Below are 11,033 nucleotides of genomic sequence, written 5' to 3'. Positions count from 1 at the left end.
CTGCAAATATCACCGCAAATTTTGAGAAAAGCCACAGCAAAATCAGTCATTTTAGGCCGCAAAAATCAGAAAAAAGTTCAGCGAAATCCTGGAGGGACTGACTCACGTGACTTTGGCGCTCTGAATCATTGATTCGAATCATAAAGCTCTAAAGCAGTGTTTTGAAATCGTCCATCACTAGATATTGTTGGAAAGTGAACCACTGAACTGTTTTAAATGTCTTTAGTACCTTTATGGATCTTGAAAGGTTCAGTGTTATTGCTGGCTATAGAGGCCTCACTGAGCCATCGGATTTCATCAAAAATATCTTAATTTGTGTTCTGAAGATGAACAAAGGTCTTACGACATGAGGTTGAGAAATAAATGACATCATTTTCGTTTTTGGGTGAACTATCCCTTTAAATGTAAGGAGATCTCACTTAAGATTAGGTAACAGAAAATTGGAAAATGTCATTAATTAAGCGCTTTACACCAACCTTTTAAATTAATTGCATTAGTATTAAGTGTTCCTTTAAAATCTTCAAAACCGTTTTCTGTGATGGGTAGGTTTATGGGTAGAATTAGTGTAGGGGGAGAGAATATACAGTTTGTACAGTATAAAATAATTACGCCTATGTCCTTCTAAACAACATATGCCATTTTAAGGAACACTTAATATGAATGCAGTTCATGTCTAATAAAGGTTGGTTTAAAGCACTTAATTAATGACATTTTTCCATTTTCCATGACCTTTCCATGGATTTTGCTATATATCCTTATCATTGTTAACATGTATTCATTACTTCCATGAGCTCATTGTTTCTACCTTAAATTAATACATTGCTTAAATTAATACATTATTAGCTAACTGTGATTTGTATATGTACATTTCTGAAATTACTAAAATTGGACAGCCATTTGATAACAGATCATTCTAAATTGTAATGTTGACATGCATTCTCTGTAAATCTGCTTTAAAACAATATGTAATGTGAAAAGCGCTATACAAATAAATGTGAGTTGAAATAATTAACAGTTTCTTTACTATGAGCTAATTAAATAATAATAATTGCTTATTGCAGTGACAGTGAACTCACTATTTGTATATTAATAAATGTATATTAACTATGAATTAACTATAAACTAATAGTTTGTTAATGATTTTGATGTACTATATTCCTGTATACTTTATTATAAAGTGTTAACCTAATTCCTAAGTGCATATCAATATCGATTTCCTCTTGTTTTTTTTTAGTTGAACATGCCATCGCAGTTTTTACTGCCCTGCCACTGATCTTCCCATCTGTCTCTGCAGCACTCAAGAAACTGGTCCCAATCAGTGAGGCTCTTTTCCACGTCCTTATGGTAAGTTTAACTTCAATAGTGATAACTTAGCAGGTGCCTAAAATGTCTACACTCTCAATAAAATACCTGGTTAAAAAACGTCCTAATTGGGCTACTCAAAAATTGGCCATGAAACAAACAAAACAAATAAAATAAATAAATAAATAAAAAATAACCTCAACACAGCCTTTGGGTAGAAAAATACCCATAATAACCAGTTATTTAGAAGGGTGTAAATGCTGTTACATGTAATTGAGCTTTATTTATATGTTTTATATTGGATGCATTTTTACCCAGGAAGAGCCTCAAACTTGAAACAGATGTTTCCTTTTCCTCATTAACCATGTCCACCCAACAACATATGAAACACAAACATTACTTACTTTGCTTTTTTGCTGTGTTTGTAGTCTAAATTCTGTATTTATTTATTTGGTTTTCTAGCCCTCAGAGGATCCTGATACCTACATCCACCAGCGTGTGCTTTCTAGTCCTGTCTTGCTGGTTGGTGAGCAGAACTGCATTGTGGTTGTAGGTACAACTCCAGTTGTAACTTTTGAGAAAGATTTGCTCCACGAGGGACCTCTCTACCTTCTGGCCTATTACTATGCATTTCACCTGACATATCCCAAGTGTATTGCCACACTCTTGTCTGTGTTACAAACACAAGTACTTGGAGATGTCATCCACGAGCAGGATGCAACCTCCTTGTACAAGAAGGCCATAATTTCTTTTCAGAGATGTTGTATGGCTAAGGCAGTGATAGCTGCAGTATTTTTTATTTTTTTTTTGTTTGTTGTTGTTGTTTCCCTATTTCTTTTGCACTTGATTTGTGCTATTTTTGAGTTTCCCCCAGTTTTCAGAAGTGTTTATTGAATCTGCCATACATAAATGCAATACATTCATTGAGTAATTGCTGTTTGAGGTTATAGTGAATGCAGCTTATAGACTGAGGCATATCTCTGTGCAGAACATTTGCTGTTGATATGCTTGTTGTGTGTGTGTGTTGTGTGTGTGTGGTGTGTGTGTGTGTGTGTGTGTGTGTGTGTTGTGTGTGTGTGTGTGTGTGTAAGTGTGTCAGTTGAATAGCCTTGGAATCAGTTCATCCTGCTTATATGCTCCATTTGTTTGAGGAGGTTCTTTAATAAATGTTCAGCAAAACTTAAGTTGTTTGTTTATTCATTTAGTACATTTTTATGTTTCTTTATTGGGGTGTTTCAAGAATTTTAATCTATTTTCAGGTTATTGTGCATCTTCAAAAAAATCTAAATAAGCTGAATTTAAGGCTAAATATTCTAGTTTTAATGCAATCTGCATTAAAATTACTTATTCAGTTCTTATAAAAAGTGAAAGTTGCATAATTATTAGCATGTTTGTCTAGTTATAAGACCTAACAGTATTTTTAGTGACTAGATTTGAGATAAAATTTTCTAATTTTAATGCAATCTGCACTAAATGTACTTCTTATTCAGTGCTTATAAAAAGTGAAAGTTGCATAATTATAAGCATGTTTGTCTAGTTATAAGACCTAACAGTATTTTTAGTGACTAGATTTAAGATACAATATTATAGTTTTAATGCAAGTTTTTCACTAAATGTATTTATTATTAAATTCTTATAAAAAGAAAAACTGCACAGCTTTAAGCATTTTTGTCTAGTTTTAAGATCCAATTGCATTTATTAGTGACTAGATATTTATGCTATTTTCAAGAATTCTTATCAAGTCAGTTTTTGCTTACCCCATTGGCAGATTTTTTTGCTTGATTTTAGTACACTTTAACCTAGATTTAAGCACATCTTGCTTGTTTCAAGGGGGGCATTTTTTGCAGTGCACAGTGGTGAGGACGTACCTACTGGGAGAGGAGAGTAGTGTCACGCCCCTGGACTCATTTTGTTGTGTCCCATGTTTAATTGTCTCATTCTATGCACCTGTTTCTAGTAATTATCTAGTAGTATTAAAGTTCCTGTCTTTGCATCTCCCTCTGTCAGGATTAAGGCACTGGTTCCTGGTGTCCTCAAGTTAGTCTGGAGACCTACAATGTTTCTCGAAGTCAGAACAAAAAGTAATAACAGCTGTAGAGAATGTTTTCTGTGGTATATTGCACTGCAAAACGATAAGAAATGCTGCAAATATCACCGCAACTTTTGAGAAAAAGCCACAGCAAATTCAGTCATTTTAGGCCGCAAAAATCAGAAAAAAGTCAGCGAAATCCTGGAGGGACTGGACCACGTGACCTTTGGCGCTTGAATCATGATTCGAATCATAAAGCTCTAAGCAGTGTTTTGCAATCGTCATCATAGTATTGTTGGAAAGATGAACCACTGAACTGGTTTTAAATGCTTGAGTACCTTATGCTCTGAAGGTTCAGTGGTTATGCTGGCTATAGAGGCCTCACGGAGCCATCGGATTTCATCAAAAATATTTAATTTGTGTTCTGAAGATGAACAAAGGTCTTACGACAGGAGGGTTGAGAAAATAAATGACATCATTTTCGTTTTTGGGTGAACTATCCCTTTAAATGTAAGGAGATCTCACTTAAGATTAAGGTAACAGAAAATTGGAAAATGTCATTAATTAAGCGCTTTACACCAACCATTTTTAAATTAATTGCATTATTATTAAGTGTTCCTTAAAATCTTCAAAACCGTTTTCTGTGATGGGTAGGTTTATGGGTAGGAATTAGTGTAGGGGGAGAGAACCTTTATAGAGTTTGTACAGTATAAAAAAAATTACGCCTATGTCATTTCTAAACAACATATGCCATTTTAAGGAACACTTAATATGAAATGCAGTTCATGTCTATAATAAAGGTTGTTTAAAGCAACTTAATTAATGACATTTTTCCATTTTCCATGACCTTTCCATGGGATTTTGCTATATATCCTTATCATTGTTAACATGTATTCATTACTTCCATGAGCTCATTGTTCTACCTTAAAATTAATACATTGCTTTAAATTAATACATTATTAGCTAAACTGTGATTTGTATATGTACATTCTGAAATTACTAAAATTGGACAGCCATTTGATAACAGATCATTCTAAATTGTATTGTTGACATGCATTCTCTGTAAATCTGCTTTTAAAACAATATGTAATGTGAAAAGCGCTATACAAATAAATGTGGGTTGAAATAAGTAACAGTTTCTTTACTATGAGCTAATTAAATAATAATAATTGCTTATTGCAGTGACAGTGAACTCACTATTTGTATATTAATAAATGTATATTAACTATGAATTAACTATAAACTAATAGTTTGTTAATGATTTTGATGTACTATATTCCTGTATACTTTATTATAAAGTGTTAACCTAATTCCTAAGTGCATATCAATATCGATTTCCTCTTGTTTTTTTTTTTAGTTGAAACATGCCATCGCAGTTTTTACTGCCCTGCCACTGCTCTTCCCATCTGTCTCTGCAGCACTCAAGAAACTGGTCCCAATCAGTGAGGCTCTTTTCCACGTCCTTACGGTAAGTTTAACTTCAATAGTGATAACTTAGCAGGTGCCTAAGATGCCTAACACACTCTCAATAAAATACTTGGTTAAAAAAACGTCCTAATGGGCTACTCAAAAATTGGCCATGAAACAAACAAAACAAATAAAAAATAAAATAAAATAAATAAAAAATAACCTCAACACAGCCTTGGGTAGAAAAATACCCATAATAAACCAGTTATTTAGAAGGGTGTAAATGCTGTTACATGTAATTGAGCTTTATTTATATGTTTTATATGGGATGCATTTTTACCCAGGAAGAGCCTCTCAAACTTGAAACAGTGTTTCCTTTTCCTCATTAACCATGTCACCCAACAACATATGAAACACAAAAACCATTACTTACTTTGCTTTTTTGCTGTGTTTGTTGTCTAAATTCTGTATTTATTTATTTGGTTTTCTAGCCCTCAGAGGATCCTGATACCTACATCCCCCAGCGTGTGCTTTCTAGTCCTGTCTTGCTGGTTGGTGAGCAGAAACTGCATTGTGGTTGTAGGTACAACTCCAGTTGTAAACTTTTGAGAAAGATTTGCTCCACGAGGGACCTCTCTACCTTCTGGCCTATTACTATGCATTTCACCTGACATATCCCAAGTGTATTGCCACACTCTTGTCTGTGTTACAAACACAAGTACTTGGAGATGTCATCCACGAGCAGGATGCAACCTCCTTGTACAAGAAGGCCATAATTTCTTTTCAGAGATGTTGTATGGCTAAGGCAGTGATAGCTGCAGTATTTTTTTTTTTTTTTTTTTTTTGTTTGTTGTTGTTGTTTCCCTATTTTCTTTTGCACTTGATTTGTGCTATTTTTTGAGTTTCCCCCCCCAGTTTTCAGAATTGTTTATTGAATCTGCCATACATAAATGCAATACATTCATTGAGTAATTGCTGTTTGAGGTTATAGTGAATGCAGCTTATAGGACTGAGGCATATCTCTGTGCAGAACATTTGCTGTTGATATGCTTGTTGTGTGTGTGTGTGTGTGTGTGTGTGTGTGTGTGTGTGTGTGTGTGTGTGTGTGTGTGTGTGTGTGGGTGTGTGTTTGTGTGTGTAAGTGTGTCAGTTGAATAGCCTTGGAATCAGTTCATCCTGCTTATATGCTCCATTTGTTTGAGGAGGTTCTTTAATAAATGTTCAGCAAAACTTAAGTTGTTTGTTTATTCATTTAGTACATTTTTATGTTTCTTTATTGGGGTGTTTCAAGAATTTTAATCTATTTTCAGGTTATTGTGCATCTTCGAAAAAAAATCTAAATAAGCTGAAATTAAGGCTAAATATTCTAGTTTTAATGCAATCTGCATTAAAATTACTTATTCAGTTCTTATAAAAAGTGAAAGTTGCATAATATTAGCATGTTTGTCTAAGTTATAAGACCCCGAACAGTATTTTTAGTGACTAGATTTGAGATAAAATTTTCTAATTTTAATGCAAATCTGCACTAAATGTACTTCTTATTCAGTGCTTATAAAAAGTGAAAGTTGCATAATTATAAGCATGTTTGTCTAGTTATAAGACCTAACAGTATTTTTAGTGACTAGATTTAAGATACAATATTATAGTTTTAATGCAATTTTCACTAAATGTATTTATTATTAAATTCTTATAAAAAGAAAAACTGCACAGCTTTAAGCATTTTTGTCTAGTTTTAAGATCCAATTGCATTTATTAGTGACTAGATATTTATGCTATTTTCAAGAATTCTTATCAAGTCAGTTTTGCTTACCCCATTGGCAGATTTTTTTGCTTGATTTTAGTACACTTTAACTAGATTTAAGCACATCTTGCTTGTTTCAAGGGGGCATTTTTTGCAGTGCACAGTGTGAGGACGTACCTACTGGGAGAGGAGAGTAGTGTCACGCCCCTGGACTCATTTTGTTGTGTCCCATGTTAATTGTCTCATTCTATGCACCTGTTTCTAGTAATTATCTAGTAGTATTAAAGTTCCTGTCTTTGCATCTCCCCTCTGTCAGGTCTACTTCGTCCATACCTGTGTGATTCCTCGCTCCTATGTTGGATTACCCGCGTTTTTAAGAAAGTAAAAGATTGTTAATCGTGCTCCTTGTCTAAAGTGAAGTGACATACAGCCAAGTCTCCACATTCCTTCGACAGTGTGTGACAGAAGACCTGACCTAAATACAGTTTATTGCATTTTGTTTTCATTTTCTCTCAGTGTTTTTTCTTTCCATAGTGTGCCGCTATGGATCCCCTCCTTCGCCCTGAATTCCTCCTCCTCCTGCTGGAGCAGAGAGATAAGGCTCTCAAGGACCATACCAAACTGTTCCCGTCGGATCGGACAAAATTATATCTAATATCTATATGCTTACACCTCTGATGACATAAAGGGTTTTTTGAAAGGGCAATAGCACCCTGATTGTCCTCAAAAACCGTCACTGGTGCATATTCAAGTACCATGTCCATTCCATTTATTAAAGTGACAAGATACAGGCTTTCCTGTGCAGCAGCTGATAATGCCATGTATTCAGCTTCACATGTGGATAAAGCAACCGTTTGTTGTTTCTTTGATTTCCAAGAAATAACAAGCCCATTTTCACACAAACTAATACAGTAACCAGTAATACTACACCTATCATCCATGTATGCTGCCCAGTCTGGATCACTATAGGCTACAAGTTTAAGATTTGCCTCATCTTTATTATAACACAATTCCCAATCCATAGTACCTTTCAAATATCTCAACACATGTTTAGCTGCAACCCAATGTTGTTCTTTTGATACAGACAGATATTCTGACAATTTACCCACAATAAAACCCAAGTCTGGATGAGTACTTATCATTACATGAATTAAACTGGCAACCACTTCATGATACCTCTTTGAATCAGTAGGTTTACCCTCATTGTCAAATTTCATTTTCATTTTACATGGGGCTGATCTCAGTTTACAGTGAGTCATGTCAGATCTCTCCAAAATTTCCATAATGTATCTTTTCTGGTTAATTTTTATTTCACCACCTAGAAAATGCCTAAGTTTTCCAAGATCTTTAATTTTAAATTTAACTCCCGACATTTTTGTCACACTTTTGAGTATTTGACCATCACTCGCTGCAATAATAAGATCAACCCAAATGATCAGCATAACCCTTTCCTTGTCAGTTTGTTTATTATAGACACAATAGTCAACTAAATTTTGAACAAAAAACATTTTCAATTAGAAAAATCATGCAACATCTTGTTCCAGTTTCGTCCTGATAGTTTTAGACCATACAGTGACTTATAGAGTCTACACACCAATTTCTCTCCCGTTTTTAGCTTAACCTCAAATCCCTCAGGCTGCTCCATATACATTTCACAGTCTATAGGAGTATGCAAATATGCAGTTTTAACATCCATCTGATGTAAATCTTAATCATGCTGCACTGTGAACTGCATTAGAACACATACTGGGGTCATATCAGCAATAGGTGAAAATGTCTCATTATAATCAATACCAGGCACTTGACTATAACCTTTTACTACATACCTAGCCTTATATATTTTTTCATCAGGATTTCCTTTAATGGCAAACCCATCTGCCCCCCACTGCATGTTTACCTTCAGGTAAAATTGTTAGTGTGAAGGTATTGTTCTCTATCAGAGAATCCTTCATAGCTTTAGCCCACCACTCTGACTTTGAAGGGCTGAATGCTTACTTCAGTCTTTGGAACATCACATTCAACATGATAACAATAGTCACCTGTGTTTTGTGTTGGCGCAGCCATCACCACCAGAGCTAGGATTGCCAGTTCTCATAACAGAGGATAAAACATAACACACACAACCAAGTGTCGTTCGGCCTGCATGCACACACTCACATTACTGAGAATAAGCAATGGCCATTTATTGATAATTGTGCACCAGTGTGTTACCCAACCCACTTCCAGAAACTAGGTCACAGGGTCAATTGAGAACATATACAATGACATAGCTCAACACCCCCGCTTGTTCTTAGATTGACAGAGTACAACACAGTGCATTACATACCAAATTAAAAACAGAGATTCATCCATTCTGACTCTAGATACAGATTTAGTTAAAATATCTGCCACCATATCAACTGTAGAACAGTAATGAAGAGTTATTTTGCCATCACTGAGTAAAGATCAGACAAAATGATATCTAATGTCAATATGCTTACACCTCTGATGACATACAGTTTTTTTTGAAAGGGCAATAGCACCCTGATTGTCTTCAAAAATCGCCACTGGTGCATATTCAAGTACATTGTCCATCCCATTTATTAAATTGACAAGATACAGGCTTTCCTGTGCAGTAGATGATAATGCCACGTATTCAGCTTTACATGTGGATAAAGCAACAGTTTGTTGTTTCTTTGACTTCCAAGAAATAACAGGCCCATTTTCAGACAAACTAAAACAGTAACCAGTAATACTATGCCTATCATCTAGGTCTGCTGCCCAGTCTGCATCACTATAGGCTACAAGTTTAAGATTTGCATCATCTTTCTTATAACACAATTCCCAATCCATAGTACCTTTCAAATATCTCAACACATGTTTAGCTGTAACCCAATGTTGTTCTTCTGATACAGACAGATATTGTGACAATTTACCAGCTGCGACAAAGCTAATCACGTAGCTTCGTAAAAATACGGTTGAACTCCTTATCTCACATGGATTATTTTACTAATATCTTTGTTACTATCTGGATGTTGATCGTTTTAATTACATTGCTGTCTATGGGAGGGTCAGAGAGCTCTCAAAATTCATCAAAAATATCTTAATTTGTGTTCCAAAGATGAACAGAGGTCTTAGGGGTTTAGAACGACATGACGGTGAGTAATTAATGACAGAATTTTCATTTTTGTGTGAACTATCCCTTCAAGAATTCAAAAGTTAATGTCCTAAGAAATGTCCTATGAATATTGCCCATAATTTGTCAGATATACAGTATTTAATATATAATTTGGGACTTTAAATCAGAAATCAATGAACCGCCTCACAGACATAAGAAATAAATTTACAGAAAGCTTGAAATGTCTACTATTAAATTATATAAAAAAAAAAAGTTTATTTTTGTAGTCCATGTAAAAAAAAGGTGCATTTCTCTATTAAAGGCATGTCCATTACTGTGGAGATGGAGAGTCATTGCTGGTGTCTGCAGCTGACACTGATCATATGGCATGGTGGTCAGCATATTAAAAGATGGTTTAGTAGGTTATAATATTAATCAATTTAATATAAATGTGCAACTAGTTGAAAAATCCTTAGTTGGGGGCAGGCCTGCTTGGCACAAGGAACGGATCCATGTGTAAAATAAAATGCTATGACATTATGGAATGTGTGAATGCGAAACACAAGTTATCCATGTGAAACAAATCATATCTTTTTATTTTATTTCATCTTTCCTAATGTGTGGGGGTGCTGGAGCACCTGCTAGACCCTCCCTAGCGTCGCCCATGGTTGTCAAATATTTTCTTTTAAAAGGCACTGCTGATCGGTTAATGCTTTATATACATTTGTAATGATAGAGAAAATCCTGAGTTTATTGAAAGAGGCTCAGAGTTTTATTGGACTTGTTTTGTTTAATATTTGCTTTAATGATCAATGTGGTGATATGTGGACCTGAAAAACAAGCGAGCACAAACACACACACAGCACTGTTTACATTAATCTCTCATTTCATGCAATGAGAAACTGAAAATTTCAAGGTCGAGAGCATTCAGCCTAAAGCCGATTATTGCTCATAAATAAGTACAACAGCCCTGTGCACTCTAGAAGACAATTAGCATATGATTGAAAGTCAACGAAGTAGCATATTACATTGGGGTAACCCCCCTAACATTGTGTGTTAGTGTCTGCAGGGATGTTTAGTATAGATCTATTTCCAATAGACTACACACAGGGGACTAGAATCAGGGAACAAATTTTCCCGGGAAAGTGTAGAAAAAAACAGCAAGTCACCAGTGACACCAATTAGAACAATATGGTTAAATTTGTGTATGGAGCCGACAGTTAGATGGGTCAAAAGGGAGCTAACGGTGAGCTCTTGCTTTTCTAGTGGACTGTTTAGACACGCTGTGTGAGATTTCAATTTACAGACACACTTCTGCTGCTCACTTCACTGGGCACTCACCACAATTAGCTGCAAACCATTGCGATCTAAGTCCCTCTAAGTCAGCTGAGGCCATCTAACTTTCCTTGCCCTAGTGTCGCATGGCCACTTCTGTCAGAACGGCCACTGGATTGAGC

Source organism: Cyprinus carpio, unplaced genomic scaffold, assembly GCF_018340385.1.
Source record: "Cyprinus carpio isolate SPL01 unplaced genomic scaffold, ASM1834038v1 S000006461, whole genome shotgun sequence".
NCBI lineage: Eukaryota > Metazoa > Chordata > Actinopteri > Cypriniformes > Cyprinidae > Cyprinus > Cyprinus carpio.
The sequence above is the reverse complement of the archived record's forward strand: the minus strand, read 5'-3'. Positions refer to the sequence as shown.